Genomic DNA, 11,125 nt, shown 5'->3' with positions numbered 1-11,125 from the left:
CTCCTCTTCTCTCTGCCCCCCCTGAACTGGCAGAACACCAGGCCCCGGTCGCAAGTGCGACCACTGCGACCCTGGTAGTTCCGCCAGTGGTTTGTGATGTTTCAATGATCAATACAAAAATATGAATGCAATGTGATATACTGTGATGGTTAACTGTTTTATAGCATAGATGTTTATTGTATACTTGAGATTTCCACCTTGTCCCTGAAAAAGTATCAAAAAACATGTTCGATTTGGAGTCCTCCCGGACCCCAGATTATTAATACTGGCATATGTAAAATGAATTGATATAATTAATTATGGGAAGGGGGAAGAACATGGTGAAATGTTGTGCTAAAGATATACTTTTACTGTCATTTTTAATGTTGTGAATAAAATGAAAACATTTTAGACATATTGTTGATAAAAACTCATATATGCCTTAAAAGTCCCCCAAAAATAGTATGACAATTCTAACTCTATGGCAGGGATCTGGTACAATTATATTTTTTAACTCTGCATGTTTACAGTTCACAGACCAGAAGAACAATTTGTCCTGCTATGCAGTGAACCACTTCCTGCTGTGTGGGCTTAAGTGCCCTTGGTTGCTACAATGCAAGCGGCCGCACAGTGTCATTGGTTGTGAGGAAACAGGTGGCTGCTACTGGCAGCACCCAGCCCTTGTTTGACAAATTATTGCCTATAAGCCTTGAAAATGGACAGAACTGATTTTCAAGATTCACTTTCTATTGCCTTCAGTGAGGCTTGCATAAAAAAGTAATTCCACCTTTGTTGAGAAAAAACTAAATTCCCTCTGGGTAGTCAGTGTACATTGCGAGGATTTTAACCAACATTGTTGCAGTTTTCTTCCTGTTTCAGAAAAAGCAGCATGTCCTTTCCAAACTGATCCCTGAATGGAAGGGTCTGGGTTTGTTATAATTAGCTGGGGGGCTTCCTGTGTTGTAATAGGAAAAAGTGTAGTAATTAATGCTTAGGGAGTATCTCACCCAAAATGAAATTCCTATTGCAAGGAATGCCAAAAATTAGTGCAGACTTCCAGGAAAATCAATCAGTCAATCACAGAAGTAGAACATGATGTTTCTGGGGCATTTTGTATATCAGCTGTCATTTAACTTTTTTTTAATGGATTTAGAACATTACAGCAGCTACAGTTTTAAATAGAAATGTAATTTTTTAATAACATTACATTACAAAATGGCTTGTGCAACAATTACATTTGCTATATTCATTTTTTTAGATTTTTTCATTTTTATTTTTAAAGTGGACATACACTTTAATGTTTGCAATTTGCTAATTCTTAGACAGGTTTGTTGAAAAGCCCTGTAAATTGAACTGAAACAGATTTGCCCATCACTATTGATTATTCATCATTGTCATTGATGTCTGTGTGCCAAACATACAACTGTCAGGTATTGCATGGCTTTGTTTGCTTAAAGCTGATTTTGCATTCCCAAAATTATTGGAATAAAAATGCACTTGAAGCTGTTCAAAGGCAAGTCAGATAAATCAGTAAATATGCAATGATATCAGAAGCAACTCACAGATAAATCTAAGTTGTTGTCCATGGTTCATATACCCATGCCTTTTTTAGCTGTAAATCAGTTTTTGCACATATTCTTAGTGCGTTTATAACACTGTGTATATGCATATCTTGCACAACAATATGTGCCGGATTCTTCAGTTTCATATACTGTATCCATGATATATCTGGTTTGGTTCAAAGCAGAACTGTTACTTTTTCTTTCAGATATTCAGCTCACTGAATACTATTTTACTATTTACTCTGTGAATAACCCTGTCTTTAAAACATTTGCACCAACTAAAATAGCTGTCTGCATTGGACCAACAAAGATATTCAGTTTGTCCTATGGTGCAGCTGTAGTCAAGTGAAATCTCTTAAAATGAAGAGGCCCATATTACATTAGCAATCGTGATCGGAGCAGAGAGAAGGGAAAACTCAAATCTGCTGTGCTCCCTTTAGAGATCCTGTTGTAGGTGAGTTTCTGCCAGGAACAAGATCACTACTGTAACGTGACCCTTGGTGGGATATTAATGGGATAGTAAAATTGACTATGATACCATTTACTGCATTATTGATGCTGTTTCCTTGTTATTCTCATTATCTAAATGCCTTAAGCTGGGCTCATTATTTTTAAATGGTCTATTAGTTGGATAACAAATAAAAAGTTGCTCTGGCTGTATTACTCACCTCTTCTCTGGCACTGTCTCCCACAGTAATAGCACAGTAATACCACTAGATGTCCCCAGTCTGCTGTGTTGAATGACATGCAGTGCCATTAAACTCAAAAGACTGAGACATCCAGTCATCAGAGTAGCAATTTTCTGTCATTGAGGGTACCTACTGATTTGAAGAAGAAAAGGACCTTGCATGACATGTAATCAGGGTAAAGATGTCTGAATATAAGCATAAAACACTGTGAGAGCCTCCAGTGATAGAGGGGAGTGACTAAAGAGGGACTTGAAATTTAAGGCCCTCTAGCTCCCTTGGGTGTCATTTTTTTGCACCACTGGGAAGTCATCGGGGTTGATTTACTAACCTTATAAACACACCACGAACGTGTATACACCTCTGTAGTGTGTTCCCTCCCAGCATGATCTATGGGTGGAATCTAAACTCCTTTGTAGTGTGTACACACCCAGCAGGTGTGTTGTGCAAAGCCCTGCATGAATTTGCAAGGTGATGTTGTGTAAATTAGCTCTATGTTGTGTTGCTTGCGTTGATGAATGCAGGAATGTAAATGCATGAGCTAACCATTTTTGTCTAAACTGTGAAGCAGTATTATATATGCATCATGTGCATGATTTTTCCATATATGGCATTAGTGGAAATATGCTTTTAGAGACTTTTTGGTTGATAAATACGCTTTGCTGTGTAAAAATCACACGCACCTAGTGCGTGCGTGTGTTTAGGTTAGTAAATCACCCCCATAGTCTGGAGCTTAGAATAGAGCAGTCACTTCACTTCTATTCAGCAAAAAACTCTTAAAACCTGAATGGGGGCAGGTGGTAAAATTACAGGTTAAATTCTGCAGTTGGTGCATTTATTCACATTCATAATAACTACTAAATTTAAACATGTTCACATTAGAGGTGAGGAGATTAAGGGGGGATATGATTTCCATGTACAAGATGTTCAATGGTGGTAGCAACATTAGCGATAAACTGTTTAAAATTAACTCCATTACAAAAACTAGAGGCCACCACCTAAAATTGGTGGAAAAAAAATTCCAGCACAAGGACGAAGGGGGTTCTTCACAGTAAGATCAGTTAGGGTCTGGAACTCACTGCCACAGGCGGTGATTTCAGCAAATAATGTGGAATTGTTCAAGAAACTTTTGGACGATTTCTTAAGGGACCGTAATATACAGGGGTACAGGTACTCCTAGAATGAGATCCTAATAGGTTGGACTTGATGGACTAATGTCTTTATTCAACCTCAAATACTATGTAACTATGTAAATAAAATCCACTTCCACTTACAACAATAATAAATATGAGCTGTCACTATTTTGTTACAAGGTATTTTGTAGAACAGCATATGTTCTTTTGTCTGTACTGTGTAAAGCATAAAATCAGCTCTGTTTCACTATATACAAGTATTGACCATGGAGATAGTGAAAAAATAAGCCCTGCCAAGCACACTTAATAGTGATGTCAGAAGCACAAAAGCCCGTCTCCACAATGGCTCTGTTTGTAAACAAGCAGAAATCTCAGATACATAGATTTTACTGGCAGGAGTTGGTAGGAGGTGATAGCTGTGTACAGCGGCATAACTAGATTCTTCAGGGTGCAAGAAACCCCCCAACCGCCATGGTTAACAGGAAGGCTGCCGTGGTCCCAAGCAAGCGTGGGACCTCAGGCAGCCGCTTGTTTAAAAATGTAGCGCTGGTGTTCTTTCGAGAACACTGACCCAGTACCTGCGCTTACATACAGATGGGATTAACGAGGAAACCGGCATTTATTTACAAATTATTTGTTTGTAACTGTTAATTGTGACCGTCAATAATATACTATGCATGGCAATAAATGAAGGATGGAATAGTAACGGTCACAATTAACAATTTAAACAAAATACTTTGTGAATAAATCCGGGTTTCCTCGATAATACTGGTCTGTGCGCAAGCGCAGATGCTAAGGTCGGCAAATTCGACTACGTCGGCGTTCGACAGAACACCGGTATCTGCATTTAGTATCGAGGCATTTTCACGAGTATGAGTACTCGTGAAAATGCCCAGTATTGGCAGTGGTGTATCCCTGCTTCAAAATATAATGCATTGCTGGCACTTGTAGTCATACATAGTTGGTGCTATTCTGCATTGCTGTGTAATCAGCATACAGCAATGCAGAATACCACCGGCCATGCGGGACTACAAGTCCCAGCAATACATTATAATAAAAGTCAGCTATTTAATATATAAAACATTAGGGTTTGTTCAGGGTACGTATTTAGGAGGTAGTAAACTCCAAATTATGCTTTCTATTATTAAAGGAGAACTATGAGGTGAGTGATTTTCACTCAACCTCATAGTTCTAGCCGACGTGTGACAATGAAACTGTCACACATCGGCTCAATAGATCGAGAAGTGAGCAAACACATACCGTAGCTTGCTCACTTCTCAATCCTCTCCCTGCAGAGAGCGGTGACTGTCACTCATGGCTCCCAGCATGGATTCCCCCCATCCCCGTTCCGATTCTCTAGCGCTGGCTGGCGGAACGGATGGGGGAGGGGGCGGCTACAACTGACTCTGCCTCTAGATAGGCAGAGCCAGCTGTCAATCATGCAGCTGGGTGGATCTCGACAGTATGTTGGGATCCGTCCCGGCGGTCTCCGTATTAGCCGACGTGTGACAATGAAACTGTCACACATCGGCTCAATAGATCGAGAAGTGAGCAAACACATACCGTAGCTTGCTCACTTCTCAATCCTCTCCCTGCAGAGAGCGGTGACTGTCACTCATGGCTCCCAGCATGGATTCCCCCCATCCCCGTTCCGATTCTCTAGCGCTGGCTGGCGGAACGGATGGGGGAGGGGGCGGCTACAACTGACTCTGCCTCTAGATAGGCAGAGCCAGCTGTCAATCATGCAGCTGGGTGGATCTCGACAGTAATGTTGGGATCCGTCCCGGCGGTCTCCGTATACAGTGAGCTATAGCTCGCGGTATACTGAGCTTTGGGTCACGTGAGGATGCTAGTTTGTGTCCTCCCGTGACCCTTAGGAGAACTATGGGGAAAAACACTAACCACATAGTTCTCCTTTTAAGAGTGTTTAAGAGTTCTAACAGGCCTTCTTTTATTCCACCAAACACATAGGTAGCCATCTGTGTAACTTTTCCACATACCAAGCTCTGTTCTCTTGGTTCAATATATCCCCTTTTCAATGGCCCAAAAATAGAAAAATAGGGTGCACATTTGCCCAATAGCAGATAGGGACTTTCCTTGTCTATTTTGTTTTCTGACATACAATATTGCTAAGCTTCTAAATCTCCTTGATTTTCAGTAACTGTACTTTGTTTCTGTTCAATGATTGTATATAGTAATTATACATTGTAGGTAACTAAAAACCAATGTAAGTATATCATGGCTGGATGGAGGGGCCAGCAGTGCAATACCAAAATGCCAGGATGGCTGGATGTCATTCTGGAGTTTTTTTTCATTCTTGGGTAGGTTGCAATTGCATGCAGACTGCTCTTGGTAACATCAAAATGTGATACTGAGCCTCCTAGTTTGAAATAATTGAATTCAAATTAATGAAAGGGTCTGACCAGGGACAGTCAGGCAGGGGAAGAAAGGACTACGTGATACTGGATAGCCTCCAGCTAGAGAAAGCAATTTCAGTACAGTAGAAGAGTCTGTACCAATGTGCAAGGGTAAGGCTGGGATTTAGCTCTAAATTGTAGCATAGCTACATTGTGATAGAATGCATTATAGGCATACTGATTGTCTTCACTTTCGCTTCCAGAGCCATATGTCCCTTTTTTACACACATTTTAATGCACATTCTAGGCTTGGAGATTACTTACACAGTCAACAATTATATATTTTCTAAAAGCAGTGGTCCTGTAAAATAAAGTGTTTGCAGAATACACTTTTTTGGGTCCCACGATATTTGAGCAGCTTGTTATTAAACCCAAATTTTTAGTTAGAAATACAAGTAAACTAATTGTAGTACACATAAACACAATATATTATCCACTATAAAAGATGAGGTTGCACTGAGTAAGTAGATACCAAACAAGTCAGACTTCAAAAATGTATGCATCTCTGAAATGGCAAAACAATACAGTACCCAAAATTGTCTATAGGCAACATGTTCAAAGCTTTTACAGGCCATCAATTTTACCTGTAAATAATGGGCATAGAAATATTGTTCTCACTCTGGTGTGTGGTGCAATATTTGATTTTGTAGATAGGCACACCTAACATGTGTTTCTGTGTGTATGCAGAGGACTTTACATTTTTATTTGCCTTCCTCCCTTCTTTCAGTCGCCACCCACCATGATGGCACCAGGCCCACAAGATGGGCAGCAGAGCTTGGGAAACATGGCGAGGAAGTCAGGTGTTGGGGGTGTAAACGCAGTGAAAAGTGTATGTAAACACAAAATGTATTTTTCACTACGTTTGCCAACATGTCTCACGGTATACATAAGAAAATAATTTTTGCATTGGTAGCCGAGTTTCTTATCTGGATATTATGCCAGTAACAGTACTTCCTGTTGGCAACTGACAACGCTAAGCCATTCCCTTGCAATTAGCAGCAGAGTTGTCAGGCTGCCCTGTGCGATCCTCTAGCTGGCCACTGAGCTGCCTATCAGGTCTATCAGTTAGGAAGCCTTTTGGCCAACTGAAGGAGCTTGCATGGCTACCTGACAATACTGCTGTTAATTGCAAGGCAATGGCTTAGCATTATCACCCTGCAAGAGGAAGTGGCAGGATCTCCAGGTAAGAAACTTTGCAAAAGTTTCACAAAAATAATTTGCTTAAGAAAAATGTATACAGTGAGAAATGATGCCAGCATAGTGAAAAATAGATTTTGGTTTGATATACACGTTAATGTATTCTTCAAATTGTCAGCTGCAAGGAGGAGTATATAGCTGTTAGAGGTGTGGGGCCCAATATGCAGTAATTTGACCTTTTCAATAAAAGTACAAGTTGCAAATTGCAGTACCCATAGTAAAAAGTTAAGATTTCTCTTTCTTCTGGTATGACAGTAAATTCAGTCTGATTGGCTGTTATGATCCTTCTCTGTGCACGGAGCTCTTTGTCCTTTGCACTGTTTACTTAATAAGTCCACAGAGTTCTTTTCTTTAGAAAATAATAATAAAATAATATCCACCCTATCTCTCTTACCTAGTCTAACCTTTTTCCCCACCCAGATGCTGATTCAACTTTTCCTAACAGAGGCAGCATCCTCTGTTAATTACATCCTTGGGGCCAAAAATCTTTGTAGGTATTTATTATTTAGCATTGCCAAGAGTTTGCTAAGATTCTCCCACTTTCATTGTTCTTCTCTGAAGCAGTTTATGCTCATGCTCTCAGTTAAATCTCAAGTTTCAGGGGCCCAAGTTTCTCCCCCTTTTGTTGCCCTTTCCATCTCTTTGGAACCTTCCCACACCATTAAAAAAAAACAATCTTTATACAGCATATACATTTTTCCATCTATCATTTAGTCCTCTTCCTCCTCTTCTTCCATCAGTGGTGGATGGGTCGTACATGCTGGTCTTCTGTGAGCCCAGGGAGAACTGATCACCAACCGTCAGCATTATTCAACCTGGACCACAAAGTGAGTCTGTGGTAGACGAAGCTGGAGAGAAGGTGCGCTGTTTTTTTTCCCATCCATGCGGGGCAGTATCATTTTTTTTTTACCTGGAGTTTTAATTTGTTAGTTTTGCTTCTTCTTCTACAATGATAACTTTTCAAGGTTTCAATCTTGTGTTTTTAGGAAACACCTTTGCCATCCATGTCTGCCTTATATATTTATATTAAGTGCTGAATACCATATGGGAATAACTCAGTTAAACCTGTGTAAATGGAAATTGATCGGCTGTCAGTATTGTAGTTTTCTGAGTCACTTACCCAAGACAAGTATTCAACTAGTTACAGTAAGTCAGACTCCTGATTAGCATACTTGTTCCAGTTGATTCAAAAAACATTTACAGTAAACCAAGAGTATAAATGACTGGCAAGCAACCAGTATATTCAAAAGAGTTTGTTAATGTCAGATCCTGTAGCTTTCTCATGACAGATTTTTTACAGGCTTCTATGAGTAAATGTAGCTTGCATTTGATTTCAGTTTGAAATGCTTTGGAGATCATTAAGAATTAATTGCAGGTGCATTTGACCTGCAGGTGACCAGCATTTGACCTGCGTCAGCTGATTTTGTATTCCCATAGACTTGTACAGGGAGAAAAGTAATTGAAGACCTAGAAGACATTTCTGGCATTTTAAAAATCAGTAATAAAACAATTTTTGTGATTTTATTGTGAAGGGTTCACTTTATATAAATTCTCACACTTATGTGATATAATGATTGTTACAGATGGGGTTTGCTTTCATGGTGATGTATGGTTCAAACCAAATTGCATGTTTACAATTCCCAGACCTGGTAAACAATTTGTTCTGTGCACCTGCACTAACCTCTTCCTGCTGTGTGAAAATATTAATTTAGTGGTGGTATTAATATTACCAATAAATGACAATTTCCTGCTGTGTGGGCTATAAGTGTCCTTGGTTGGTACAATGCAAGCAGCTGCACAGTATCATTGGCAGTTAGGACACAGGCGGCAGCTGCCCCAGGCAGTGCCCAGCTCTCAGTGCTTCTGTTTGATACTCCCTTGCCCATTAGCCTTGAAAATGGAGAGAATTGACTTTTATCATTTGTTTTTTATTGACTTCAATTGGGTTTGCATTAATGCAATTTGCAGAATTTTAGACATATTCACTTAACGACCTTGCGAGTCGAACAGCAGATTTGTCCATCACTAATGATTACACATAACTGTCATTGATTTTCGATGTTTCACTGTCAACTCGCATCTCTAAGGGGCCTGCATTGTTGGGCTTTTGTTTGATTTAGGTGAATTGTGCAGTCCCATACAAAACTATTGGAATGAAAATGCACTAGAAGCAGGTCAAAGGCAGTTCAGAAGGAGGTCAACTACAAGTCAAATACATCTATTAGTGAATATTGAATGATCTCAGGAGTGTCTCAAACTGATGTCAAACTAATGCCATTGACACAAGTCCAAAGCCTGTCAACACAGAACCTAAATGAAGCAACATTAATTAATAATTAATTAAGTTGTTATTATTATTATTATACAGGATTTATATAGCGCCAACAGTTTGTGCAGCCCTTTACAATATAAGGAAGACATTACAATGACAATACAATTCAAGACAAGACAAGATGGTAAGGAGGGCCCTGCCTGTGAGAGCTTACAATCTAAAAGTTGGTCATCACCCATGTCTTTTTTAGCTGTAAATTAGTTTTTGCACGTATTCTTAGTCGGTTTGTCACACTGTGTGTGTCTCTATTGCACAATAATATGTGCCGGATTCTTCAGTTTTCATTCCAGTGAGTTTAAAAAACACTTCTCCTTTATTTGTATCTCTGGACAGAGTTAGCCGTCCCTGAACAGAAGTGGCATAAGCTGTGCCTCCGTTATAACATATTCTCCCCAACCACTCCATCTGCTTCCTTTCAGGTTGTCGGATCCACTCCATACAGAGGATTTTAGTGCTGTCAGTGAGGAAGGCTCCGGTCACTTTACAGGCAACTTCCAGAGTCTGTGTTGGTTTCACAGTCCCAGGACCAGACTCCACCATTGTGATTTGTGATGTGACATCTACAAATAAAGAGAGTTTATCTTGTTATATATTACATGTCTTATAGATTAGTTCACAAGAAACTATCAAATTAATAAATCATATAAAAAGAAACACACATGGTATATAAGATGTAATAAAAGGTAACCACAGAAGATGTGCCATATCTAAAGCTGAGTTTGGTATTAGCTTGTACGGCTTCTGCTCAGTTACCATTTCCTAACTGAGGATGCTCTGTATTTAAACAGGAATAGATTTTGCATAAGCTACAGTGTTTGGGTATGTCGAACCAATGAGATATCTGGTTTGTTTAAAAACAGAACTGTTACTTTTTGGTTTTAATTTAAACAGAAACTTTGTAAAACTGCATTTGCACAAACTAAAATAGCTGACTTGTTTGGATACGTATCTTGTCCTAAGGTACAGCTGTAGCCACACAAGTAACATCCCTTAAAATGTAAAGGCCCATGTTACATTGTGATCAGAGAGATGGGAAAACTCTAACCTGTTGTGCTCCCCATCCTGTTGCAGGTGAGTTCTTACCAGTAAAAAGATTGGAAGTCTAACGTGACCCATAATATAGTAAAACTGACTGTGATAACAGTAGTACAGTAAAAAATGATGCTGTTTTCTAGTTATTCTCATTATTTAAATGCCTAACTCTGAACTAATTATTTTTAAATGGTATACTAGGAGGCATAAAAAATTAGCTCTTGCTGTAATACTCAGCTTTTCTCTGGCATTTTCTTCCACAGTAATACCTTTCCACCACTAGATATCCTCAGACTTCCAAGTTGAATCATGTCCAGTGTCATTAAACGTAAAGACTGAGAACATCCTGTCATTACATCAGAGTAGTTATTTTGCATAATTGAGGGCCAACTACTGATTCCAAGAGAAAAAGGACCTTGCATATCATGTGACATATGTGTGAAATATAGCATAAAACACTGGCTGCGATATCTTCCAGAGCGAGAGGGGAGTGACTGTGGGTGGGGAGAAACTTGAAATTTAGGCACAGTCTGGAACTTTAGAATAGAGCAGTCGCTTCACTTCCATTCAGCAAAAGCTCTTAAAACTAGACATGTGCGTTTCGTTACAAATTGAAATTCGTACGAATTTTCCTGAAATTCGTAGATTCGTAAGCATACGAAATCCGAATTGCAGTTTCCGAATTATATCCGAAATACGAAATTCCGTTTCGGATTCGAATTTCTTTGAAACAGGAACTAATATTACCCCTGTAAATGAGGTTGAACAACATGACAAGATTTTTTTT

This window comes from Nanorana parkeri, unplaced genomic scaffold (genome assembly GCF_000935625.1).
Source record: "Nanorana parkeri isolate BGI_ZX_2015 unplaced genomic scaffold, ASM93562v1 scaffold1716, whole genome shotgun sequence".
Classification (NCBI taxonomy): domain Eukaryota; kingdom Metazoa; phylum Chordata; class Amphibia; order Anura; family Dicroglossidae; genus Nanorana; species Nanorana parkeri.
The sequence above is the reverse complement of the archived record's forward strand: the minus strand, read 5'-3'. Positions refer to the sequence as shown.